This window comes from Dama dama, chromosome 26 (assembly GCF_033118175.1).
Source record: "Dama dama isolate Ldn47 chromosome 26, ASM3311817v1, whole genome shotgun sequence".
In the NCBI taxonomy this organism is placed as follows: Eukaryota; Metazoa; Chordata; class Mammalia; order Artiodactyla; family Cervidae; genus Dama; species Dama dama.
In genome coordinates, this window is record NC_083706.1 from 42,139,988 (window position 1) to 42,167,959 (window position 27,972).

The 27,972-nt window shown below is 38.8% G+C and overlaps 1 protein-coding gene across 1 annotated transcript in view; it reads left to right on the forward strand.

Moving 5' to 3' along the window:
- PLEKHG1 (pleckstrin homology and RhoGEF domain containing G1) overlaps window positions 1-27,972 on the forward strand; it is a 239,394-nt gene that overhangs the window by 47,766 nt on the left and 163,656 nt on the right. The window contains exon 2 of the mRNA XM_061130489.1: window positions 15,913-15,971. The gene's annotated coding sequence lies outside the window, so the exon portion shown is untranslated. The remainder of the gene's footprint in view (window positions 1-15,912; window positions 15,972-27,972) is intronic.

Genomic DNA, 27,972 nt, shown 5'->3' on the forward strand with positions numbered 1-27,972 from the left:
TAATGTAATATATAATATAATACTTGTAAGTGTCACACTTACAGAACAGACAGGGAACACGGTGTCTTTTGAGCATCCGTTACATGGAGAGAGCAGGGCCATCTGGTTTACCTGGCAGCAGCCGTGGTGCCAGTCAGTATAGCATCTGTTATGTCAGGGGTCCCCAACCTCCAGGATATAATTCCTGATGATCTGATGGAACTGATGTAATAATAATAGAAATAAAGTGCACAATAAATGTCATGTGCTTGAATCATCCCAAAGCCATCCCTGCCCAGTCCTTGGAAAAATTGTCTTCCATGAAACTGGTCTCTGGTGCCAAAAAGGTTGGGGCTTGCTGTGTTATGTGATTAACTCTGTTCAGTCAGTCCCTTATTTTGGTTGACTGAGGACTTCCTCCTGTTCCTTTCCTGTGGCTAGCCATTCTTCACTGACACTGCCTCTAGACAAGGGGACAGATCTTCCTGTCCTTGGTTTTGTTTATACTCTTGCTTTCAAATCAGCATTTAGATAAAAATCCTTTGTTTAATCATTTTCAGTTAGCTTGCGGTGTCTGGAGCCCTAGATTTTTCACACTTTGAAACATGCTCTTTGTTAGCAGTTAGATGCCTCCTGAATAAGACTTGGCTTATTCTACTCTAAATGGATGTATTGTTTTAGAAATGTAAATCATTTGGAAGGGGCTGAAGTCAAACATAGAAACATCATTCCTTAAGTGGCAGCCACTGCTAAGAGTTGCTCTATTAGTGTTGGTGGTCACCAACATTTTCTTTTCTAAAGCATCTATCAAACCTCTTCTCTGCAAAGTGAGCATATGAGCATCTTTTAGCCATCTCTTCTCCTCATGACTAATGTGACAAACTAGTCTTGGTTTACCCAGGACTTTCCCAGTTTTTTAGAACTGAAAGTTCCACATCCAAGAACACCCCTCGCTTCCAGAAGGGTCAGCCCTTACCTATAAGCTCCCAATGTGTTAGACCATAATTTTTACAGCATCATGTTAATACTTATTGTTAGAGCATAGCTATGAATACTTGTTTTGTTTATGTGCTTAGTCGCTTGGCTGTGTCCTACTCTTTGCGCACCCATGGACTGTAGCCAGCCAGGTTCTTCTGTCCATGGGATTCTCCAGGTAAGAATACTGGAGTGGGTAGCCATTCCCTTCTCCAGGGGATCTTCCTAACCCAGGGATTGAACCCAGATCTCCTGCATTGTGGACAGATACTTTATTGTCTGAGCCATCAGGATTGTTTCTAAAAATCAAAAGCTAATATACAAACAGTATTCACTCTGAAGCCACAGAATATAATAAGATCCATAAAGAAAGAAGTTCCATACTGAATCACTGAGTTTCGCTGCTTGAAGAAGTTTGTTCCAATGGCTTCTATTCTTTATAGACACTCTTCTGTTTGGGGGTTATATTTGGCTCCCATTGTTTTTCTGCATCTGTGTTGTTCCCTTCATTAGATTCTTGTTTTGTTTTCATTGGTAGACTATTGCCTCTGAGTAACTTTTTATATATAATATGTATGGATGGTGAACTCTGTTACTGCATGTCTGAAAATGTCTGATTTTGCCTGCACACTTGATTGATAATTTCAGTCTAGATTCAAAATGATAGTTCCTCAACTTTGAAGGCATTGCCTTTCTGATACCTACAATCTAGTGTAGCCAATACGTCTGCTGTTAGACTGATACTGCTTAGTCGACTTTGTATGCATTTGTTTTTCTGTCTACCTCTTTGAATCTTTGGGAAATTTTTACTTTATTCTTAGTTTTGATGTTTTATCAGTGATCTTTTTTTCATTAATTCTTTTTTTTTTCCTTTGGCCTTTATGATCTTAAGTCTCCTATAGCTCAGGATATTTTCTCCCCGCTAATCCTTCTGCACTCTTCACCTAGAACTCCGGGAGATGAACCAATTCCTCCTAGAATTGATTCTCCTTGTCTTTCAGATTTTTCTTTGTTTTTGCTGTATGTTCTGGAGATTTTCTTGGCTTCAATTTTTCCCACCTGCTGGATGAGCCTTAAGCCATACAAATTCTATTATTTAGTCCATTGAGTTTTCTATTTGGGCATTTATTTGTTTAATAATCTGAGGACATTCCCATTCTTGCTCTTTTTTTTCTGTGAAAGGAATGTGAATATATATGAACATTGTGGTTCCCTCACTTCATGGCAAATAGATGGGGAAACAGTGACAAACTTTATTTTTGGGAGCTCCAAAATCACTGCAAATAGTGACTGCAGCGATGAAATTAAAAGACGCTTATTCCTTGGAAGAAAAGTTATGACCAAACTAGACAGCATATTAAAAAGCAGAGACATGACGTTGCCAACAAAGGTCTGTCTAGTCAAATCTATGGTTTTTCCAGTAGTCGTATATGGATATGAGAGTTGGGCTATAAAGAAAGCTGAGCGCTGAAGAATTGATGCTTTTGAACTATGGTGTTGGAGAAGACTCTTGGGAGTCCCTTGGACAGCAAGGAAATCCAACCAGTCCATCTTAAAGGAAATCAGTCCTGAATATTCATTGGAAGGACTGATGCTGAAGCTGAAACTCCAATACTCTGGCCACCTGATGCAAAGAACTGACTCATTGGAAAAGACCCTGATGCTGGGAAAGATTGAAGGTGGGAGGAGAAGCAGACAGCAGAGAATGAGATGGTTGGATGGCATCACCAACTCAATGGACATGAGTCTGAGTAAACTCCGGGAGTTGGTGATGGACAGGGAGGCCTGGCATGCTACAGTCCATGGGGTCACAAAGAGTTGGACACGACTGAGCGACTGAACTGAACTGATGAACATTGTTCCAGCCATTAAGAAAGCATTATTCTTGACAATGATGATCTTGACAGATGATCTTCTTGGATTGCTTAAACATTTTCTTTTCCAGCATCAAACATTTCTTTAATTTGTTAATTTGTAGATAGAATGCATCACTGTTTTCCACCAAAACTGCTCTAAGTTACCCATCTTAGTTCCTTGGAATAATTTAGGCTTTCTAGTTTCCTGTGCTGCTCTCCCATTGTTTTGGAATGCCTTTCCTTCCATCTCCTAACTCTTCTCCAGATGTTATCGTGACTGCCCACTTTGTACCTCATTTACACAGAAGGTCTGAGATCTCCCACTCCCACCGCCCTCAACCAGAATCAGTCTCTCCTTTCTTGAGAGACTCAAGAGCCTTGGGACTTCCTTGGTGGTCCAGTGGTTAAGAGTCTGTGCTTTCAATGCAGGAGACATTCAGTCCCTGGTCAGGGAACTGATATCGCACATGCCACGTGGTGTGGCCAAACCCTATCTGCAGGGAAGATAGAGAATGGACTTGAAGATACAGTGAGGGAAGGAGAGAATGGGACAAGTGGAGAAAGTAGTATTGACATATATACATTATCATGTATAAAATAGATATCTGGTGAGAACATTGCTATGGAACACAGGGAGCCCAGCCTGGCACTCTATGATGACCTAAAGGGGTGGGATGGGGGGAGGCTCTAGAGGGAGGGGATATGTGTATAATTATGGCCAATTTGCATTGTTGTACTGCAGAAACCAACACACTATTGCAAAGCAATTTTTCTCCATTTAAAAAAATAAATTAAAAAAATAAACAAAAACAAAAAAACATTCATGAGCCTTATTAAAACGTTCTTGTCATTGCCCCTCTCTCACTCTTGTTGAGGGTCCCTATTGCTAGAGCAGGATTCCTGAAACAAAGACAAATAAGAAGATAGGATAATTCCCAGACATGGGAGGGAGAACAGGGAGTTCTAGAGAGCAGGTGTAGGCTGCCTCTGCCAGGTACCTCATGTGAAAAATAGCTGGTCAGTGGCTAGGGGCTCACGTGCCTGCTTCTCATCTAGAAGCTTAATTGAATGAAAACTTAATTTTTAAAATTGTTTTATGTTCCAAAAGTCTTTTAAGTAACAATCAGTTGATAGATGACCAAAATAGAAACTGTTAAAATTCTCTTTCTGTAGCAGGAAATAGGATTACAGGACCTGGATGCATTCCTAAAATTTCTTTGTGGTTTGGCTGCAGTAAATTACTACTTTACATATATGCTTTTAAAATATATTTAGACTTAAGTTTAAAGAGTGAGAACCACTTGTATAAACATCATTGAATACCATTCCTTTAATGAATGGGGTAATGTTATTTATATTCTTTCTTCACTTCCTCTGGAAAGCCCATGTCTTTAGGGGAGGGCTTTAACTTGTATTCCCCCTGAAAAGTAAAAGAAATTCACCTTAATGTATTTTAATTCAGCCACAGAATTCTCACTGTTGCTACTGAAAACTGCTTGGCCCAAATCTCTTAGTGTGATGATTTTTAATTGGACTGTCATAAAATAGCACATGACAATACATATATCCTAAAGCAGTAAATTTATATGTTTAAGGGATTAGAATAACTCTTATTTTATGTGTGCTTTTATATTGAAAATCCTCCCTTTCTCTCTTTTTTTTTTTGAAGAGAAATTTTGCAGTTAGTGTTTCAGTGAAGCAGTGAAATGAGGCAGGAACTAGTGATGGAGGGCTTGCTGGGTGGAAGTGAGGAGCCTGGTTCATTAGTCAGCAGGGAGGGGGTGGGCTTTTGAAGGACTGAAGCAAGGAAGCCACGTGATCACATTTATCATACAGGTGACAAGATGGAAGTAGGATTGGAGGCAGCCCAGAAGGAGGTCGTGGTATAACCCATTTCAGAAAGTACTAAAGCCACGGACCAAGACAATAGAAGTGTTTCTGTCCAACTCTAAAATTTTGCACTATATTAATTTTACCACCATTAGACTAATTTCCTGGTTATTTTGTTAAGATTTGGCCCTTTTAGAGTTAAAAGGGATCTTGGAGATTCTTATGCAGTCCTTTTATTTCAGAAATGTAAAACCTAAGGCCTAAAGAAATGAAGTGATTCCTCCAGGCCAGGCAACTCATTACGTGGAAAGCTTGGGCTTGGACCCAAGTCTTCTGATTCCAAAACCGAAGCTTTTTGGTGATGCTTCCCACCTGTCCTACCTGCTCTTGGCTAGGCACTTGCCCAAGCCAACGTCCCACCTAAACATCTATCACCTGGTGCTTGATGACACTGTGGGATATTGACAACTGTCTTTCTCTAGTTAACTCATACCCGGACTCTTCTAAATGACTTATTTCTAATCTTTCTCACTCTTCCGCAGTGCTCATTCTTGCCCATCACATTCAGAGGATGGTCTCTCTCTTATTTCCTAGAGGAAATAGAAGTCACCCAAGAACATACTGGGCTACTGTCTACCATCAAATCTACTAACCCCCATCTGCCTGCCCTTTATTGTAACAGCAAATGTGTCCCACCTTATTTAATGCTGGATCCTGGATCCTGGGTCCCAGGTTCTCCTATCTTTTCAAGGACATTTTTTATAATTTTCCCTGTTTTGGTGTTTTCAACCGTTTCTTCCCTAAAAGATGTATCTGGTCATCATTTATGTATCAAACTGGATTTTTTCTTTTAAGATGCTGCTCAGAATACCTGTCCAGTGAGCACATTTCACTCAGTTATTAATAACTGTTCATGAGTGACCTCTATGCGCTTGGTATTGGGTATCCTGTCATGTACAGAAGAAATGGGGTCTCATATTGTCTCATGGGAGAAACAGATGCTAAACAAGTATCTGTACTTGCTGAACATTCAGATTGGATGGTGCAAGTCTAACCAATTTTATGGTAGTAGGCACTGTATTTCAGTTTTGTCGTATGCTATGTTTCAGTTTCATAGTAAAATTTGTGGTAGTGAGTTCTGTCTAGCGTTATCGTGCATTATCAGAGGCCTGGCCTTTGCTCTGGGTTTAATTTTAATATCTCATGACCAAATGCCCGTGCTGTTACAAGCTAGTGTACACACCCAAATATCATTGCTAAAAATGCACATTTAACTGAATCTGAAGAAATATTAATCTGCTCAGGGAGTTGGAAACTAAACACCACATATTTATTCCGGATAAAGTTTATTCTCAAATAAATAAAAATACTTAATATAATATAAACCTGAAAGATAGGTTGAAAAAAATCCTAAAGGCATTCCTTTTAAAATTAGCAAAATAACTGTAAGCACACACTAGGTATGCTAATGACAAGTTTAATCGAAAGAAAAAGTCTTCTCAAGTACAGATGTAAAATGACATGGTTTCTTTCCATGTGTCAGTTATTACCCTCCACGTTTCCTCATGGACTACATAACTCAGTTTTAGCATTTCCCCTCTTTTTAGAAGTAGAAGAAGTCCACACTAGCAAAACCAGCGATTTCCAGGAAGTACTAGTTGCTGTAATGGTGGGGAACGTGTAGATGAATAAATCACTGTTTGTTAAGAACTATAAAATATTTTATTGGAAGTCTGCCTTCTATATTCGGGTTTCCTTGAACCTGAAAGCCTATTGAGATATCCTTAAGATGAATGTTAAATAAAAACTCCGTGATATATTTGGTAGTTCATTTTTTAAAAAAAAACTGGTATGTCAAAGACCGTTTTTCTTGACTGATGTGGAAAGGTTGGAGGAAAAAAAGGCCTTCAGTGAAAGGAAATTACCTTTCTAAATATAACATTCTAAAGTGATGTAACAGTTTTTTCCATATGTTGCTTGAATAAAAGTAGTGTTTTTACAGAAGTGTTTTACAGTACTCACTATTAAATAAACTGGCAACCACAAATTCAAATTTCTAAAGCTATCTCCCCAAATATTAGTTTATTAAATAGCTAGTATAAAAAAGAAACATGATATCTTTGGTCTCCCTGTACCAAAGTCTATTTTACTTTTGAGCCAGTCCAACTTTAAAAACCACAGCCATATGAATTCTGTTCATTTTAGGGGATTTTCCTGTGTAAACTAACATTGTGTATTTTTGTTCCTTGCTAACACATTCTGAATCACTTAAAGTTATTGGTCTAGGTTGAAAGAAGCTCTTGGACGCTAATCTGTATTCCTCTAATCTATAAAAGGCGTTGCTTATAAAATGTTTCTGCTTAGAAATGCTTGTCCATTTCTATAGTTTCCTCCATTTTATTAAGTATAGAATCTGCCAAAACATTATTAACTTTCACAATCACCTTCCATCTTTCTGTCTAGACTTGAGGGTCTTTGGAAAGTCTTATCTTACTCATAATAATATTCTTCCACTGGTGTACCACTAAGACCCATATTTTAATATTAGGACTGTATTCTTTTATGCTCTCAAGGACACACCAGATATCATGCTGCCCCTGGGCATTATTGCTAGCTAACTCTGACAGCCTATCCCACTGGCTGGAGATTCCCTGAGGGTAAGAAAGAGGTCGGTCCTAGTCCGGGCTGAGTTCCCTGACTAGGGGGTGCATCCTTGGTGCTCGGATGTTGGGTGCCTTTGGGTCATTTACAGAGTAACACAGGGGACTTCCCTGGTGGTCCAGTGGTTAAGTATCTGTCTTGCAAAGCAGGAGACTCAGGTTCAATCCCTGGTCAGAGCACTAAGATACCACATGCCACAGAGCAACTAAGCCCATGCATTTCAACTAATGAGCTTGCATGCCACAACAAAAGATCTAAATGATGCAACAAAGATCTTGTGTGCTGCAACTGAGACTCTCGACTGAGACTCAACACAACCAAATAAATAAATAAAGAGTAACACAGGTTGCTTGGGTGAGTGGAAAGTCAATTAGGAAAGTGTGGATAACTGTATTACATACAGCATTTGCAGTATAGCTACCAACCAATCTGTTGGCTTCAAAGCCTTCTTTCTTGGATAGAATCTCAGTAATTTCTTTTGTAATCTTGGTACCTTTAATACCACTTGAATGAAGCTCATTCATTTAAGAAACATTCCCCCATTTTACCTTCTGACCCAGTATCCCCTCCAACACTGAAAAATAAAGGAAAATGGTGTTGTAATCTCCAGTTCTGTTTGGCCAGCGTTTTTAATGAAGAGGTCCACGTTGCCCCAAGAATGATAAAGAGAGGGACATACAGGGAATGTGAGGAAGGAATCATCGAACTCCAAATCTCCAATTCAGTGTTAGAATTAAGGATTCTTTGTCAAGTCATTAAGCCAGCTCTCAGTCTATTTAAAAGTATAAACAGGAAATGACAGAATCTAAACTCTGGGTTATCAGAATCTGGTGTGCAGAGTTTGTTGTCTAGTTGCTTTTGGCTTCCTTTCTAAAACATTCACAGCCAACTTACCGTTAAATAAAGCCTAGCATTTCTTAATAATGTATAAAGAGCTTTTATCACACAAGTGGTGTGCGATCTTTTGGAACCCAGGAACGGGTGCAGACTGAAGACTGAGCTTGTCATTTCGTCAGTCTTCTTTCTGTGCAGCATGTAATGCCTGATGAGTCATGCAAACCTGACGTGTAACACCAGAATTGAGTGGGTAGAACCTTCCCTTTGACAGTTTCATTTCAATATATCTATTAAAATGCGCGAAAGCAATTCAACTTATTAAGAATTGCTTTATGTATGTAGTTTTCCCAAGAATACACCCAGTTTGTAATATGAGATGTTTGGAGACTTCGCTTTACTCACTTTGTAACCTCCATGCCTGGCACAGTGCCCGGCACACATCAGACATTTACTATATAATTTAATCAAACTTTGGTTAAAATGAATATATTTACTGGCTAAGAAAACAAAAACAAATAGTTATTGAAAGATGTGCAACTATTCTCCATAGTTTCCACTTCCAAATTCTAGGATGGTGTTGTATTGTGACTTGCTAACTATTGTGACTTGCTTATTCTCTGCAAAGGAAGTGAGGTGGCTCAAAGAAGGGCAAGTGGAAGGGAGAAAGTGGTTTTTATGTTGTGGTGGACCTGAGTCCCAGGTTACCTGCCTTTTTTTAAGTGATTGAGACCCACTGGACCTCTTAAGAAACATGAAGGGGCCGATTGGAGATATCAAATGAGAAATAGAAATTGACTTGAGTTTGCAAGGAAAGCTACAGAGTGTCTGTCTTTAAAGGTCTCTATGAGAATAGAAATGTGTGTCTCTACATAACAGATCCTGAATACTTGTTGAATGGATAAATAAAAATTGAGTCTGAGGTATTTAAACAATTACCTGCTTGGATGAAACACTTCTGTGATTGCTTAACACCCTTATTCTAAAACGTTTAAATAAGATGTTTCTCACCCATTGGAATAGCTATAATTAAAGTTTTATAGTATCAGATGTTGGCCATAATACGGAGTGAAAGGAACTCATATAAAGACATATGTCAGAGATATTGCAGGTTCCAGAGCATGGCAATAATGCCAATATCACAATAAATCAAGTCACACAAATTGTTTGGTGTCCCAGTGCTTATAAAAGTTATGTTTATACTACACTGTAGCCTATTGAGTATATAGATAGCATTATGCCTAAAAAACAATGTATATACCTTAAATTAAAAGTGCTTAAAAAATAAAAGTGCTTAAATAAAAATGCTAACCATTATTTGACAATTTGATACCACAAACCTTCAATTTGAAAAAAAAAAGAAAATACCATGTGTCCAAGGTGCAGTGAAGCAGAACACAATAAAATGAGGTATGCCTGTCCTGTGGGTGGAGTGTAAATTGGTACAATTACTCTTGAAAAAAAAAAAATTGGCATCACTCAGTAAAGCTCAACATATGTATGATGAACAACCCAACAGTTCCAATTCAGGTAAATACAATGTAGAAGCATGCATACAGGGCTATGTACAACACTGCTTGTAATAGAGAAGAAAAGTAGAAACAGCCTAAAGGTGCAACAGTAGAGCATATAAATATACCACGAAGTGTCTAATGATGTTCAAAGAAATACTGTCTCTCAGCACAGACAATAACACTGCAAAGCCACATGCAGGAGTCTCACATACTGTCGAGTGGGAAAAAGCAAGTCACCTTGGAGCGTGTATAAGTCTGTTTTTATAGTTCAAAAGCACATAGAATTTATCAGAATGGGCTGTTGGCTCATTTTCAGCCCTTATGTGTTTGCAGGATGGCTACATCATCTTGGGCCTCTAAATCCTGTCTTGTTCATGTCTAGCAGGAGCAAGAAAAGTTCTGCTTCCCTAGTAATTTTAACAAAATACCCCCAATTAGGTCTCATTGGTCCTCATTGGTGTGGCTTGGGCCACATGCCTAACTCTGCACCAATCACAGTAATCCGGGAGAGGAGATACTATGAATGTTTAGCCTAATTGATATCATTCAGAGCACCTGGGCTGAGAGTTGGACAAAAGAGAGGAAAATATTGATGGTTGCCAGAAGGAGGGTAGTTGAGCTTCTAAAACTATAGACGGTATTATTCTGCCCCCCTTTCAGAAGTCACTTTAAGGTTTATATTTCACTAACTATTGTGACTTGCTTATTCTCTGCAAAGGAAGTGACGTGGCTCAAAGAAGGGCAAGTGGAAGGGAGAAAGTGGTTTTTATGTTGTGGTGGACCTGAGTCCCAGGTTACCTGCCTTTTGAAATCAGAATGTATGGATGTGAAGTGGCCCCCCATCATGGCAAGTATGGGGCAGAGGCTGGACTCTCGTCTGAATACAGAGATTCTTTTTGGATTTACAAGATCAGATTGTATCCCCTCAAAACTACTCACTTTGGTTTCGTTAACTATGTCAGTTTTGTCTGTGTTACTTATCTAAGCAATACTTTCTAGACATTTAGGGCAGGAAAGTTGTCCTTTTTTGGCCTGATTACTTTTGAGTATGTTAGTTGCACTGGCCTAAGGTTTTATGATTTCTGGGAGCCTCATAAGTGGATTTTCACCCTGTTTGTTCTGTGAAGTTTGTGTGTTTAACTCAAGAAATAAAGATTTCACGCCTATGAGCAGGGGCTTCCCTGGTGGCTCAGCTGGTAAAGAATCCGTCTGCCATGTGGGAGACCTGGGTTCGATCTCTGGGTTGGGAAGATCCCTTGGAGAAGGGAACGGCTACCCACCCCAGCATTCAAGCCTAGAGAATTCCATGGACTGTATAGTCCATGCGGTTGCAAAGAGTCGGACATGACAAGCAACTTTCACTTATGAACAGATTTTGGGGGCTCCTGTATTTCAAATAGTTGACATTTTAGGGAAAATGTCCATGCTTTGGGTATTTGCACAGTCATTATCATAAGGAGAAGTGTTTTTATTGGACATGACTTTAAATCATTTCTTGTTTAAACCATGCCTAACTTAGACCATTAAATCTGCTTTTACCTGTTACCTCAATATTCTCCTCCGAAGCTAACAGGCCTTTAAATTTGTCCTAATGTAAAGAGTAAGTGTGGTCCCTTTTGAGGATAATTTTCATTAACATTCATTCTGAAATAACTAGAATTGATCCCATAGTTTTTGGTCAGAAACACCTGGTTTTTCAGTTTCTCTCCTCACTTGTTGTCTAAAACGAAAGGTAATCTTGTTTTAGACACTATAACTAAAATGATATGGTGACATATTGGACTTCTGTCTCCTTTTTATGAAACCAACCCTGACGTTTTATTTATTTTTAGTTTCAAACTCACATTAGTTGTGGTTTTCATGTAGAACTTATTTTAAACGTCACCTTGCATGTACTCCTGACTATAAACCAAGCTTCCCATTGTTCTTTGGCCAAAAGCAATAAAATATGGCCTGTTTTATCACAGTGAAATGCAATTAGGATTTTCTTTTCAGAAATAGAACATCAATGGCTATTTATAACATTTCCCCAACTTTTAAAAGCCTAGTAAAGTGTTGAGATGTCTTTATATGAAATTCTATTTGTATTTAATGCCGTGGGTACAATCTATCAGTGCATTTTGCATTTAAGGCCGGATAATCAAATATTCTTAATGTGTTTCTTTTTTCTAAAAGTTCTATTGTGAATTTATAGAACAGCCTCTGAGATCCTTAAGTATTCACCTATAAATAAGCCTCACTGATTGTTAAAGCCTCTTGCCATTCTCATATTCCATAATGGTATTTCACCTTCTACAGACCAAAGATATACTCATTAGTTTACCTCATGTTGAATTTCATGCCTTTTATTTAAAAAGTACATTTATACTTCTCAACTTTTCTCATGAGGAAACCATTGTCCTGAAGATTTCCTTAAATGTTTCCTTATATAGGAAGAACCTATATGGAAGAACCTATAGGAAGAACCTAGGTTCTTATAAAGAACCTATATGGTTCTTTAAGCATAATTTTTTTGAATATGATCTGGTTTTAAATTATCTCTGTTTTCATTTGTTTGTGATTGGCCATTGCTACCACTGGACAGAAAACATTGCTTTTTATGTATTTCAAATCAACTGATGCCACCTTTATTATATCCAACAGGGCATTTTTTCAAGATATTTTTCTTGTTTTCAGTCTTCCATCTGCTGATGGTGGTATTTGGTCTTTTCATTTCCTTTCACTAATGCTTTGTGAGCATCTTTTTATTTTATTCCTGACTTTACAGCAAAAATGTTGTCTGTTGGTTTTAGGTCTTTTTAAAAATCACAGTAGGTGATCTGTTTCTAGATTACTGAGAGATTATCAGGTATAAGTGCTGTTTTGTCATCTTTGAAACTAGGAGTATGTGTTGATTTGACCTATTGATAGAGCATAAGAGATTTATTTATGTAATATTTATAGAATAAGCCCAGTTTATATTGTTGTGTTATTATTTTAATATACTGGGAATAGACTATTATGAGCACTTTATTTAACATTCTTCCATCTTATTTATCTAAGTCAAACAAGCCTCTTGCTTTTTTCCTTCTTTGTGCTTTATCAGGTTAGCTAATCTGATAAGCTTCACCAAACAACCTGGAGTCTCATTTGTCTTATATCCTGAAACTTTTTTATATAGCCTGGGAATTGTCTAATCCTTGAAGTTACCTATATTTCTTAGCTTTTCAACTTTTATGTTTTTAGTTCAGTTTTTAGTAATTAAATAGCACCTTATAGAACTGCTTCCACTGATGTTCAGATTTGTTCAAAGGATCCTTTAATATAACATTCTTAAGTTTATCATCTGTTCTATGTCTGTGATATATTCTAATAATTCAAGTTTCATGTTGGATTTTAAGGCTAGATTTGCCTGAAATCTGTCTATGAGGTATTTCATTCTATATTGAACCAGTGACTGTTTTTTAAATATCGAAATCACAAAGTCCTGCATTTTCTTCTGCCTTTCCTATACTACATTTATTGCTATTTTTGAACTTAAGATTGAATATGTAGTTTATTTCTTTGTTCTCTACAATATAGGAAAAAAATAATACTAGTGTCACAAGTAAAATTCTATTTCTTATTCTTCATATTAAATGAAATTAACTCACTTTTACCATTTATCCCCACTCATTTCCCCATTTTTCATAATATGATCCAGGATTTTAGGGACTTCCCTGATGGTACGTTGGTTAAGAATCCACCTTCCAATGCAGACGGAATGGATTCAGTCCCTGGTTGAGAAACTAAGATCCCATATGCCATGAGGCAAAAAATTTTTTTTTAAATTGAAAATTGACTGATTCAGAATTTCAGACTTTGATGAGCTTAATTATTATAGTAATGTTTTTATTACACATTTTTTCAAAAATTTGAAGTTTGCACTCTGTTTGAACTGTTTTTTAGAGTCATTAGCATACTTTATTCCCTATTTACTGCTTTTAATGCTTATCGCCAGTGCTACTACATGACTACTTTTTCATTTTGTTTGGATTCATCCCTCAGTTCAGTTCAGTTCAGTCCCTCAATCGTGTCCGACTCTTTGCAGCCCCGTAGACTGCAACACCCCAGGCTTCCCTGTCCATCACCAACTCCAGAGCTTACTCAAACTCATGTCCGTTGAGCCAGTGATGCCATCCAACCATCTCATCCTCTGTCATCCCCTTCTCCTCCTGCCTTCAGTCTTGCCCAGCATCAGGGTCTTTTCTAGTGAGTCAGTTCTTCGAATCAGGTGGCCAAATTATTGGAGTTTCAGCTTCAGCATCAGTCCTTCCAATGAATAATCAAGACTGATTTCCTTTAGGATGGACTGGTTGGATCTCCTTGCAATCCAAGGGACTCTCAAGAGCCTTCTCCAACACCACAGTTCAAAAGCATCAATTCTTCAGCACTCAGTTTTCTTTATAGTCCAACTCTCACATCCATACATGACTACTGGAAAAACCATAGCCTTGACTAGACGGACCTTTGTTGGCAAAGTCATGTCTCTGCTCTTTAAGATGCTGTCTAGATTGGTCATAACTTCTCTTCCAAGGAGTAAGTGCCTTTTAATTTCATGGCTGCAGTCACCATATGCAATGATTTTGGAGCCCCCCAAAATAAAGTCTGTCACTGTTTCCATTGTTTCCCCATCTATTTGCCAAGAAGTGATGGGACCGGATGCCATGATCTTAGTTTTCTGAATGTTGAGTTTTAAGCCAACTTTTTCACTTTCCTCTTTCACTTTCATCAAGAGGCTCTTTACTTCTTCTTCACTTTCTGCCATAAGGGTGATGTCATCTGCATATCTGAGGTTATGGATATTTCTCCTGGCAATCATGATTTCAGCTTGTGCTTCATCCAGTCCAGCATTTCTCATGATGTACTCTGCATATAAGTTAAATAAGCAGGGTGACAATATGCAGCCTTGACGTACTTCTTTCCCTATTTGGAACCAGTCTTTTGTTCCATTTCCAGTTCTAACTGTTGCTTCTTGACCTGCATACAGATTTCTCAGGAGGCAGGTCAGGTGGTCTGGTATTCCCATCTCTTTAAGAATTTTCCACAGTTTGTTGTCATCCACACAGTCAAAGGCTTTGGCATAATCAATAAAGCAGAAATAGATGTTTTTCTGGAACTCTCTCGCTTTTTCCATGATCCGGTGGATGTTGGCAATTTGATCTCTGGTTCCTCTGCCTTTTCTAAATCAAGCTTGAACATCTGGAAGTTCCCAGTTCACATACCATCCCTCAGTCAACTGGAAATATTTTCAAGTAGCTTTTCTTCATGATGATACCTACCTGGTACACTTATAGGCACATTTTGTTTATCTGTGATTCTTTCTTTTCAAAAATAGTGACCAAAAGAAAGAAAAGCAGTCCCCAATTTTATCCCATTTAAGCTTCACCCCATGAACTTCTCCCTTCCCACCCAGGTACTTTGCAAAGATGGAAACAGAGAAATGATTGGATACAGCCATAGAGAGGAACTCAGGGATAGAGTGACCATGGTCTTAGGTGGTTCCCATCCTGTGGAGGACTTGGGTTTCAGAGATAAGAGATCTTATTGAGGCTGAGAATACTATCTTACTGAGTTGAGACTGAGTGAAATCATCCATCCTCCTTCTGCTTCTTGGAGTTTCATCTCTTTTCCTGGTACAGGAAATGCTTCTTACTTCTGGCAAGTCATTGAATTTAGTTTTTATTACTATTGAAAATTCTAGTCTTTTTTTTTTTTTTTTAATTTTCTGAGTATTTCAAGGGAAAGGAAAGATCAAGAACTGGACATCAGTGCCTGTCCAACACCACACCCTCTGGGTTTTTTAAAAACTAAATAGTTGATTATTGCTATAGGTCCATTATAGACCAGTAGCATGCTGTACTGTGCTCAGTCATGTTCAGCCCTTTGCAATCACATGGACTACAGCCCACTAGGCTCCTCTATCAATCCATGGGATTTCTCAGGCAAGAATACTGAAATGGATTGCCATTTCCTCCCCTGGGATCTTCCTAACCCAGGATCCAACCCACATCTCCTGCATCTCCTGCATTGGCAGGAGGATTTTTTTTTTTTTAAACCACAGCACCAACTGGGAAGCCCACAGATGTGGCATTTTCCTAGGAAAATTATGTGGTTTTTTTAAAATCCAGTCTTCCTTTTGCCACTTAAAATTGACCCAGATGTTTCTTCCATATTCCACAGAAATCATTCTGGAAAAGTAACATTTAAGTAAAAAGCAATTTATCTTTGTGTTTCTCCTCCAGGTGGAGACAGATGTGAAGAGTTGGTGGATGAAGACATTGGAAAGGCTTCAACCATAAAAGTGAGCCATTTTCATTTTTTTGCCACTTGAGTTATGAAATGCGCTAAAAGATTAATCAATTCATGAGTTTGTTAGGTATTTTCATATAAGTACCCTCTGTGAGCAAAATTTTTCTTGTTTTTTTAAAGCTTTTTTGTAAGATGGAATAACAACTATAACCAAAGGATGAGATACAAAAGAAAATTCATATTTCAAAATACATAGGTGAAGAATAAAAATTGAGTCAGGAAAAGTAAACCACAGTGTGACCCAAAATGGAGTCATTTCTTCCCGTTGGCTCTCTACCGTTAATGAGTCACTCTTTTAGGTAGTATTTTAAATGCTTTTCATTGGACAGAAAAGTTCTTCTTGTTCTTTTTAAGTCTCTCTCTTTTCTTTAAGATATAAAATCTCAATCTAATTTTGTGGTGGCAGTACTTGAAAACCACACTGAACGATAAAAGGGAAAGGAAAGGGGATACATCCCTCTTGACAGGTCTTGTCATTATTTTATTCTGTTTCTCCTTTTCTAAGTCCTTTAATTTATCACAGTCAGGCCACATTATAAGCTATTTTCAGGACTTGAAATGTTGAATTGACATTATTCACTTCCATATTAAATAATTACTAGAATGAAAGAAATATGTAAAGACAGTCCTGATACGCATAGTATTATCATTTTTACTCTGGATTATTTTTTTTTTATACTTGCAGTTTTACACCAGGTCTTTCTTTTAACCGAACAGTAAAATAAAAATAAAATTAAAGTGTAAGTGCAGCAAGGGGTTAGAGTTTGCCTTTAGCTAGCAAAATGATCATGCTTTATTGGAATCATGAATATTTAATACATCGCATTATGCTTCTTGAGGTACTCAAATTATTACAAAGACAAATGATATTTTAATGGAATAAAGATGTCCTTGTGTGTGTTGGAGTTTAGAGTTCATCGGTGTTTTTTTAGCTGGTAAACAATGGTTTTCTTACCACAGATCTTCATTTCTGGCAAGAAAGTCTTCATTCCTGGCAAGAAAGGAGTTTTTTTGTCTAATGTATGATTAGAATTCTGAGTAGTTTAAAAATCAAGAGTCTGAGGTACAGAGTTGACTTATCTATTACACACAGTGCCTGGGACCATGATACTTTTAGTGGCCCATGAAAATGTTTTAATTTTAATTGTTTCCCCCCAGATGAATAGAATAGCCTGCCAGGCTCCTTTGTCCATGGGATTTCCCAGGCAAGAATACTGGATTGGGTTGCCATTCCCTTCTCCCGGGGATCTTCCCAACTCAAGGATAGAACCCTGGCCTCCTGCATTGCTGGCGGATTTTTTTACTGTCTAAGCTACCAAGGAAGCCTGGAATATATAATAACAAACCCAGCCTGGATTATATTTTTCTTTATACCAATGGAGGCATAAAATGCAATTCTTAATACTCTCTTTTATGGAGGAAAAGGCTAAAGTGCCCCAGGACCCAAGAAAGTCATCACATGTGCCTCCCGAGGTTGCAGTCAGGCATGCTCTATATATGTGACCAATTCAGTCTTTTGAATACTATTTTTTCTTTTTTTCTAAGAGAAATAATCATTTCTTTCACAGAAATGATTACCTTTTCTGTAAATGAACTTATCATAGACTTGTCTGCTCAACAGAGAGAGATACATGGTTCTATCTCCAAAGAAAGTAATGACGTCTTGTGAGGTTAGGTCGCTGTGTTTTTTCATGATGTTTGCCTAGAATTAAATAAATATTTTCTCCTCTGAGAGATCCACTGATTTTCTGTTTGCTTTGTAATATGATATGGAAAATAAGGAAAGGGAAAGAGAGACTAGCTCAGGATTCTTTGGTCCCATTCTGGACAAGCATTTTTTTTTTTTTTTTGCCTGCAAAATGTGTGTTCCATGAGAACATGTGATGACCCTGCCTCCTCTCTGCAGGGGTTGTCTAGAACTTAAGTTCTTGGATCTTCTGTGATTGCTGATCTGTATTACTGAGTACGTTTCATTCTCAATTACCGTGACTGATCTGGTTTTGTTTGTTTCTGAAGCCATGATCTAATGTTGGAGAAAATACTAAGATCTTTGTCAATCTTCAACTGCAGTGACCATGTAAGATTATCTTCTAAACATCACTTTGATTTAAAGTAAGTGTGTTGAATGTCTGATGAACTTCTTTTGCAGAATTGGTATCCAGTTAGACAAAAGCTCCCTAAAAGCCAGGTCTTTGCATGTTTTGCTTGTTGCTATAGACTCTAGAAAAAGCCAGACATCAGGGAAGCCCAAATATTTGCTGAAAGATTGAATGAGCTAATTTCCTTCTTTAGAAAAGTCATGGTTCCCCCTCTTGAGGACTAGGGCTCCAGATCTCTGGTTTGAGGTAACAACTCTGGTGATCAGATGCTGGAAGGGCCCCATCCTCAGTGCCCAGAGAGATGGGTGACCCTGCATTGGTCAGCCTCCATCTCCAGACTCAGTTTTGTTGTTCAATAGCTAAGTTATGTCTGACTCTTTGCAACCCCATGGACTACAGCACACTAGGCTTCCCTGTCCTTCACAATCTCCTGGAGTTTGCTCAAATTCATGTTCATTGAGTCGATGATGCCATCCAACCATCTCATCCTCTGTTGTCCCCTTCTCCTCCTGCCCTCAATCTTTCCCAGCATCAGGGTCTTTTCCAATGATTCATCTCTTCGAATCAGGTGGCCAAAGTATTGGAGCTTCAGCATCAGTCCTTCCAATGAATATTCAAGATTGATTTCCTTTAGGATTGACTGGTTTGATCTCCTTGCAGTCCAAGGGAATCTCAAGAGTCTTCTCTAGCACCACAGTGTGAAAACATCCATTCTTTGGCACTCAGCCTTCTCTATGGTCCAACTTTCACATCTGTACATGACTACTGGAAAAAACATAGCTTTGGCTATACAAACCTTTGTCGGCAAAGTAATGTCTCTGCTTTTTAATACACTGTCTAGGTCTGTCATAATTTTTCTTCCAAGAAGTCAGTATCTTTTACTTTCATGGCTGCAGTTTCCATCTGCAGTGATTTTGGAGGCCAAGAAAATAAAACCTGTCACTGTTTCCACTTCTTCCCCATCTATTTGCTGTGAAGTGATGGAACCGGATACCATGGTCTTAGTTTTTTGAATGCTGGGTTTCAAGCCAGGTTTTTCACTCTCCTCTATCACCCTCATCAAGAGGCTCTTTAGTTCCTCTTCACTTTCTGCCATTAGAGTGGTATCATCTGCGTATCAGAGGTTGTTGATATTTCTCCCAGCAATCTTGATTTTAACTTGTGATTCATCCAACCCAGCATGGTTTAACCCTTTCACAAAAATAGTTGGGTTAGAAGGACTCAGTTTACCCTCTCACAAAAATAGTTGGGTTAGAAGGAACATTTTTACTTTTCTAGAATTTCTTAAAACAACAACAGAAAAGCTATTCTGATGGCCTCCTCCACCTTGGTGTCCCCCTAGATTCCTCTTACCCCATGCTCGTCTCAGGCTGGTCCAGGCCATGCCACACACTCTCTTCTCCTAGCCCTCCAAAAGGAAAAAGTACCCCTGTGTTTGTAAAACAATTATTTATTTTAAATGTAAATATATATATTAAAATTGATAACCCCCCCCCCAAAAAAAGTCACGTTATATCTCTGAAGTGTTCTGAAATTGTTTGAGGTATGTAAGAAAACTGCAAAACCTCTAGTTCTTAGATTAGCAAGTATCTGGGCATGTGAACAAAAATGTATATAGTACATCACTATAATAATAATCTACCAATCTGTTACCCACCAACTATAGATGTGAGCTGTTCTCTCCAGGTAGCAAGCCAGAGGATGCCACTGGGTACCAACTGATCAGATTAAGCTAGGAAAGTGAGAAAAGTCTAAAGAGAAGCTCCGCTGTCTCCAGCTGTTGAAAACATAGTCTGGATGTGTAAACAGAAGGAATCAACTGACCTGAATTAGTAGTATTTGGTTAGGTAATCCTGATTTACAGAAATTTTTAAAATATCAGAGGAATATAGGCCTATTTTGCAGTTTTTTGACCCTAAGTTTTTTCCCTTGGTATGACATGTGTATGTGTACGTGTGTGTGTCTGTTATTCTGCTTCAAGACTATGTCTTTGATGCCAGCTATTGTATATAGAAAGGATAAACAACAAAGTCCTACCATTTAGCACAGGAAGCTGTATTTAATATCCTGTGATAAACCATCCCAGAAAAGAATAGGAAGAAGCATGTGTGTATATGCATAACTGAATCACTTTGCTATACAGCAGAAATCAACCCAACATTGTAAATCAACTATATATCAATAAAATAAATTTTAACAAAGACTATGTTATCGTTGGAATACCGCCAAGAAAATATGTATGTACCAATACTCATATAAATATATTTTTTTCCCTGAATAAACTTGCCCATACATTTTATTATTGGTGCCTTCTTGTCCAGGGTTTCATCTGCCCTGATTCTTGATGAAAGGGTATCAGGGATGGAGGTAGGAGCACATAGCAAAGAGCTGCCCAAGGAGCTGAGAGATGCCAATTAAATGTTCCAAGGTACACTCCAGGCACTGGGGTGCTCAGAACATCCTGATCTTTACAGTTCTTGCTAGCATTTTCTGAACCCAACTATGTGGTCACGTTCTTGTCTGCAGGGTGTAAACATCACTCTAGTTTCTTTCATTTCTTTCTGGGGATTTTCACAGCCCTATGAGTGACATTACCAGTGGTTTCAGATCCCTGGAAGTGTTTTACTTAGGGCTGACAGATTTGTCGGAAGGCAGCTAATAGAAGCATTATCAGGACTGCAGCATAAATGATGGACATTAAGAACAAATAACTCATTGTATTGAGCGAGTCATTGCTAATAATATACCCATCCGGTACAGTTCTTGGCACAGTTTGAGGACAACAGCTAACTGCAGTAGGATCTTTAAAAAGTCATTGAGATGCCTTCCTTAAGTTTCTTCCATTGCAAACTACCCTGATTATCTCTTAACGTGGAGGTGTCATGAAAATAATTTTTAAATGTATAATCAAAAATTAAAAGTGTTATAATAACCAATGTAGTGGATACAAAAATATAGCACATGTAGCCCACATGGCACAAGATTACACATTCAGAAAGATATAGAAATTTGACTCTGACTTTGAGCACCTCTTCCCCTACTAAAAAATATCTCCTTTGAAGAGTTCCAGGGATGGGTTGCATAACAGTATAAATGCACTTAACGCTACTGAACTGTATGCTCAAAAATGGTTAAATGGCAAATTTTATATGAAATTAATACAACTAAAATATTTTTAATTTAAAATATCTTCTAGAAGTTTGCATACCTTAAGCTTATATGGAGATTAGACACCCTTTTGTGGGGAGGAGGCCTGAAGGAAGAAGACTTCCTCATTGTAGATCTTTCATTTTAGCTGTGAAAAGTATGAAGGGAAATCCCCAACCATTTTTGAGAGAAAAATGATGTAAGTTTAAAAAATATATATTTGTTTTCTTATGAAGGGGTGACTTGTGGAATGAGGAACTACTTCTCATTCTTGGTATTGAGCATAAGAGGATTCTCAGGATACTGTGTGAAACTATGGTAATAGGTTTCTGTCAAAAACAGGGATGGGGAGGGGGGCTTCATGGTCAAGTAGGTTTGGGATTTAAGCAAGGTTAATAATTCCTTTTCCTGCAGAGTCTTTACTATGCTGCTCTGAATGGTGCATCTTCAACAAATAGGTGTTATAGACAAGGTTCCCAAACTTACTGAAACAGATTACCTCCTCCCTCCTCAAAGCCCCCTGCCCCTCCTGCTAGTTTTTTGACCTATTACTGTGTTGTTCTGTGGAAGGTAGCTTGTGCGTGCATGTGTGCTGAATGCTAAGTCGCTTCAGTGGTGTCTGACTCTGTGCGACCCTATGGACTGTAGCCTGCCAGGCTCCTGATACTAAAGGCCAATTTAGAATGGAAAGAGGAAGTGACTAGCACAAACCTACAAATGGGTTATAGGGTTATAGGAAGAAACAGAGATGAATTAAAGCCGTAACTGAGACCTGTCTCAGTAGGAGGAGCCAAGGAGGACATTTGGAGCACAAAACTCTATACAATAATGACTCTAAGAGCTCCACCTGGATAACCAGCAATGGAGGGAGCCCTTGAGTTTGCTCGTCAGGGGTTCCCTCCTCTTCATCTCTCCCCCAGACTGACTTGTATGTTCCATGCATACAGCTTGTGAAGCATCTTGGAGCATTTAGCTAAGCCACTGGGCTTCCCTGATGGCTCAGTGGTAAAGAATCTGCCTGCAATGCAGGAGACACAAGAGATTCGGGTTCGATCCCTGAGTTGGAAAGATCTCCTAGAGGAAGAAATGGAAACACACTCCATTATTCTTGCCTGAAAAATCCCATGGACCAAAGAGCCTGGTGGGCTACAGTCCAGAGGGTCTCAAAGAGTCAGATACAAGTATAAACCACTGGCTCAGGGATCAGCAACAGATGACATTCAGTGTTCTGAAATTCTAATGTGGAAGAAGGTTTCTTTAAATCTTTTTTTAAATCTTTTGCTGTTAAGCTACTTCCAACTTAATAACATTTGATAGATTCTGATGGACTCCTTATTGGAAGAGAAGTAGCATAAAATTATTTAGCATAGGTTGTTATTGATACATCATTAAAAGTGATCTGTTTTAGGGTGATCATTTTATAAATGAATGCATACTTTGTGTAGAGCGCTAAGTATTGAGAGGGTTACAAAGGCAAGAAGACAAGGCTTCTATCCTTGGAAACATTGCAAAGTGAGTCAGAGAAGGTAAAACATTTAAAAAAGTAACCTTTCTATGAAACAGTATGTGATTAAAAAGTAGTAAGAGAAATTTAGATTACCAAAAATCTTAGAAATGTGATCCAAAGAGATGTACTTCTCATGTGAATGTCCCATGTCTTTGAAAATAATGTTTATTTTCTGTTGGATACAAAGATACCAATTAAATCAAAATGGTTTAATTGTTATTCAAGTCATCAAAATCCTTATTGAACTTTTTCTTTATTTGACCTGTCATTTTCTGAGGGAGCTGTTTTGGAGCTAAATTGTATGAGTGGATTGTTGACATTTTCTTTTAGTTCTATCAGTTTTTCTTTGTGTGTTTCAAAGCTATACTTTAGATAGAGATAGGTTAACAAGTTATTTGCTTGCTATGAAGCTAGGTGCAAGATAATTGTTGTGTTTTAGAAACCAGATAGTATAGCCTGTCCCCATGAAGTGTGGGATCATGGAGAGTTATTGAAGGTCTTGTGTTTTTAGCACCTGCCACTGATGATGATCCTTGGATAGGTCTGTTCACAGCTTGCCAAGGGGCCATCTAATAGGCACAGAAAGGCCGTCACATAAAATGTCAAAAGAACCAGATGCATTCAGTGATGCCAGATCTGTTTTCAGCAGCTGTAGATAATGAACCTAGTGTCTGGAGCAGACAGTAGTAATATTTGAGAAACTTGTAGAAGCACTGGGCCAGAGTCACCATGCTTAGGAATCCGTACGGCAGAATTATCCACCACAGCTTTAGGTGATCAAGGCCTGTATTCGTGTCAACTCAGTAAAGCCGACATCTCCTCCATCTCTGTCTTGGCCCCTGGCTTCCTGTCTCATTCCAGATCCCAACCATCGCTGTTTCAGTTGCATTTTCCAAGGTATGCATACTTTTAGAAGTCTGTGTTTTATTGCCTTATAGCATTGTGCCTTTCCTGTGCCATGCAGAAAGCCCTATTCTGGAGAAAGATTACATTTGTGATGAAGATTTTTGAGAGTTAAGTCCGGTATTAAAGCAGTCATTGTGTTTTCAATCGAAAGCCTGGCTGATGCAATTGATCTTAAGTCCTGTATTAAGTAGAGTATTTTCTTTTAATATTCTTTGTCTTAAAAAGTGTGGGATTGGGTTTCTTAAAATGTTGTAACTTCATATATATTCCTTTGATTTCTAAAGCATAGTCATTCAAAGAAAAACAGAGTTTAGCAATTTCACAAGTCCTCATAAATGGAACATTATAGCAACCAGGCTCTTCGACAAATGATCACCAAATCATTTTTCTTCGGTTTCCCTTCTCTCTCTAAGCCCTCTGTTTCATTTCTAACTCTTTTCAGATTGTTTTCAAGCGGGGATCTCCCAGTCACCTCTAAGGTCACTTATTCCTAAAACTACCTTTTAACTCCTATTTGAAGAAAGTGAAGATATTTTGTGCAGGCTTATCATTTCAAGTACACACCTGACATCTCTCTCCCTTCCTCTCCACCACTCCGTATCTAAGTTGTCACCAGATCTCAGTAAACTTACTTCCCTACCTGTCTCATCCCTTCTTTTCTATTTCCACACCCTTCACAGAGGAGAAAAAAATGAACATCTGATTACTTCCCATGTGCTACATGCTACACTTCTTTTATTTCATCCTTTTAGTTTTGGGCAGTTATCATCATGAATTGATCACAGGTTAGCAAACTGAAGTTCTCAGAAATTTTAGTCATCGACCAAAGTCATACAACCAGTGGTTTTAGATGCAAGATGAATTATAAATATCCAAGTTCAATTTCAAGTCCACTGTCTTCTCTGCTCCCCTGGAGTTCGAGATACTGCCCAGCCTAGCCATGTCATGTGCCTCCATGGTACCAACTCTGGCAGAGGAGCCAGATTCTCTTTCTCTCTGTTTTTTCCAAATTCATGAACCTCCAGTTCAGTCTCTCCTCCAGCCGGGTCCACTCTCAGGGCTGGATTAATTATGTCAAGTGTCTAGTCTGAAATTCACAATGATGCATTGTTGCTTGCTCCAAAAATTCTGACATATTTTTTCATCCTGTCTTTAAGTCTTTAAGTCAACTGTTCTAGAAAAGTATATTTTCTGCCACGCAAATTGTCTGCACTCCTTGTAGTCGGTGTGAGGGGAACACAGTGGGCTCAGGGGTCAGTTTGACGTGGGTGTATGTCACTGCTCATCTCCTTCCTGGGAGGCCGTGGGCAAATTTTTTGCCATCATCATCTGTAAAATCATGACGATAAACTCACTTCAGGTTAGCTCTTGGGAGTGCATGTACAATGCCAGCTATAGTGAGAGTCTGGCAGGCTCTCAAATGGAGCTGGAGGGCAGTTGCAGTCATACTGTTATCTGGACCTTATCTTTCCTCTTAAACTTAGTTCAAATTCCTCTTTCTTTATAAATGACTCCGGCCTGATTTTATCTGCCTCCTCCTATATCAGTTAGCCTCCGAACAATTCATTTAGCAATTTTAATTATGTAGTGCCTCTGGACACTGCTTTGTGGTCTTAAAAATCCTTCTTGAAATGCCTCCTCGAGAGTTGTTAATTCCTGCTCTAATGGACTGAAGTAGTTCAAAGGCAGGACGAGGTCTAATGCATGTGATATATTGCCTGGTGCCTGATATGCAACCAACTGCTCACAAACTTTTTTGATTCAAGATTGTAACTGTGTTTATTTTAAGTACAAAGATTCTCGGTGCTCAGTCACTTAGTTGTGTCTGACTCTTTGCAACCCCATGGACTGGAGCCCACCAGTCTTCTTGGTCCAAGGGATTGCCAGGCAAGAATACTGGAGTGGGATGCTATTTCCTTCTCCAGGGGATCTTCCCGACTCAGGGATGGAACCCACATCTCCTGCATTGGCAGGCGGACTCTTGATCACTGAGCCACCAGTGTCCGTAGTTCTGAATGTAAAATATATTGCAGAGTAAACTTTGAAGCTCCAAAAAAATCTTACTATCCAGCACTTGTAATAAACCTGTCTATTAAACAGTGAACAATCTTCAAACATGACTATTTTAAACATTCATGTTTTATTTTCTTAGAGTACCTCCAAGTTAGGAAATACTGTAATTTTCTTCATAACTATTATTTTCTAGGCCTAACTTTTTTTCTTGGGCAGATTTTCATTTTTCTTCGTTGCCTCTTCAGTCTCAATAACTTTTTCTCCCCTCCTGGCCAGGTTTTCCACTGGGAGTGTCTGGTGGGGAGAATGTTGCTATAAAATAAGCCTGAGGAAGAGTCAGGATCTGTTTCAGAGACAAAAATGTGGTGGCAGTTTAAAACTGAAGGAAACATTCTGTTAATTATGGGTCATTTAGCTTTACTTAGTCACCCCATATTCAGAGCCAGTTTTTAAAACTCCGTACTTTAGCATTTTAACTGGAGGTTTGGGGACCTCCTCCTTCCAAAATATAAGTATTGGTGAAATAACCATTTGAAACACATTGTAGGCAAGTTTCACCTGCCAAGGTGTGTGTTCCATCCTGAAGTCACATTTAAATGCATTTGCAAAGTTTATTTCTGAACAAAGTGTGTACTACTCATTTGGGCAGTGTTTTGCCTATATGGAAAAGTTATTTGTTAAAATATTTACTTAAGGAAAAGAAGTCTCCTTGGTCTGCAGGCTTAAAGTTGTGAAACTGAACTGCGTGAGATCCTTTGGAAGAAAGCTTCCCAGGGGAATGGCCTTCTGCCTTCTTGGGTCAGGCGATGGGGTGAAGGGTTGGAAACCACATCTCCCAGCTGTGGAATGCCCCACTCACTGTGTTCATCCTTTGACCTGTGCCCTCCTCTCCCTCGTCTGTCCGGGAGGCGATGCTGGATAAAACCCCAGAAGGGGTAGAGGTTCAGGCTAACTCCGCACGCCCCTCTGTTGGGATCCAGCAAGATCCCTCTCTTAGCAAAATGAACTTTCCAAAGAAATTTTTCAAAATTCAAACATTTTCAAGACTATCTGAACATTCGAAACTAGAATTCTGTAGGGAAAGACTGGGAACCAGTTAGGATTCAATCAGTAAAACCATGTGTATTAGCAACATGTGTTACATGCAGGCAGTCTTCCATTTAAGCCAGGGTTGTTTTCCGAACAGTTCACTTGAAAAATATTTCAGAGTGTATTTTTTCCTCATTAGACATAAAGCTATGTGTGGAAAGTCCTCTGGCAAATAGAGCCTGTTTAACCCATGTTATACCTGAAAAGCAGTTCAGGTCATTTGGGTGGCCAGTTGCCAATACTAATATTCTTCCCCACTGTTCACATAAACAATTGCAGTTCCAACGTTTGTAGAACTGCTTACAGCTAGAAAATGTTGAAAATGTAGCATAAACATTTTTATGAGGCCATGTATCTTGATATCAGAGTTTAGAGAGACACATCTTTGCTATTAATATAAAACTATAGTCATACAGACTTGAGTAATCGTGTGTAAGATTGAGTCAGGAAAGCTTCATCAACCTACCAAAGCAATAATGGAAGCACATTACAATTATATAACACTTTCAAGTCTGATATATTTATAATTTATGCCAGTTTGAATTTTCAAACTCTAAGACCCAGGCATTTTCATTTACTTTGTGCAAGAGCTGAGGCGGAATGCTTTGAAATGAGCAGTAAGATGGGGCCTGGTACCCTGAGGGGAGAATGAAAGGACTGTAGGAATGATGGCCTGTGTGGGCCTCTTAGGGAGAGGAGGGAGGAGTACAGAAGCATGGGCCAAGGACTTCCTGATGGTCCAATGGTTGAGGCTCTGTGCTCCCACCACAGGGGGTGCAGGTTCGATTCGTGGTCAGGGAAAAAAGGCTCTGCAAGTCAAGTGGTTCTGCCAAAAAAAAAAAAAAAAAGAAGAATGATTCATAGAAAGGAGGAATATGTATGTCATGATAGTCCCCAAGTACATCCCAAAGTGAGAATTGGCTGGTTTTGGTAATACTTGGTTGAAGGAGAGACAAAGGGGAGGGTGAGGAAATCTTTGCCTTTCAAGTTGCCATCATCCCAATCAGGGTTACCCCTTTCTCTCTGAGACCTATCCTTCTGTAAAAGCCCTGATAACCTATGATTAGATCCCACATTTGAGAATCATTATGGCTTCAAAGATCCTGATGCGGGGAAAGACTGAGGGCAGGAGGAGAAGGAGGCACGACAGAGGATGAGATGGTTGGATGGCGTCACTGACTCAATGGACACGAGTTTGAGCAAACTCCAGGAGATACTGAAGGATGGGGAAG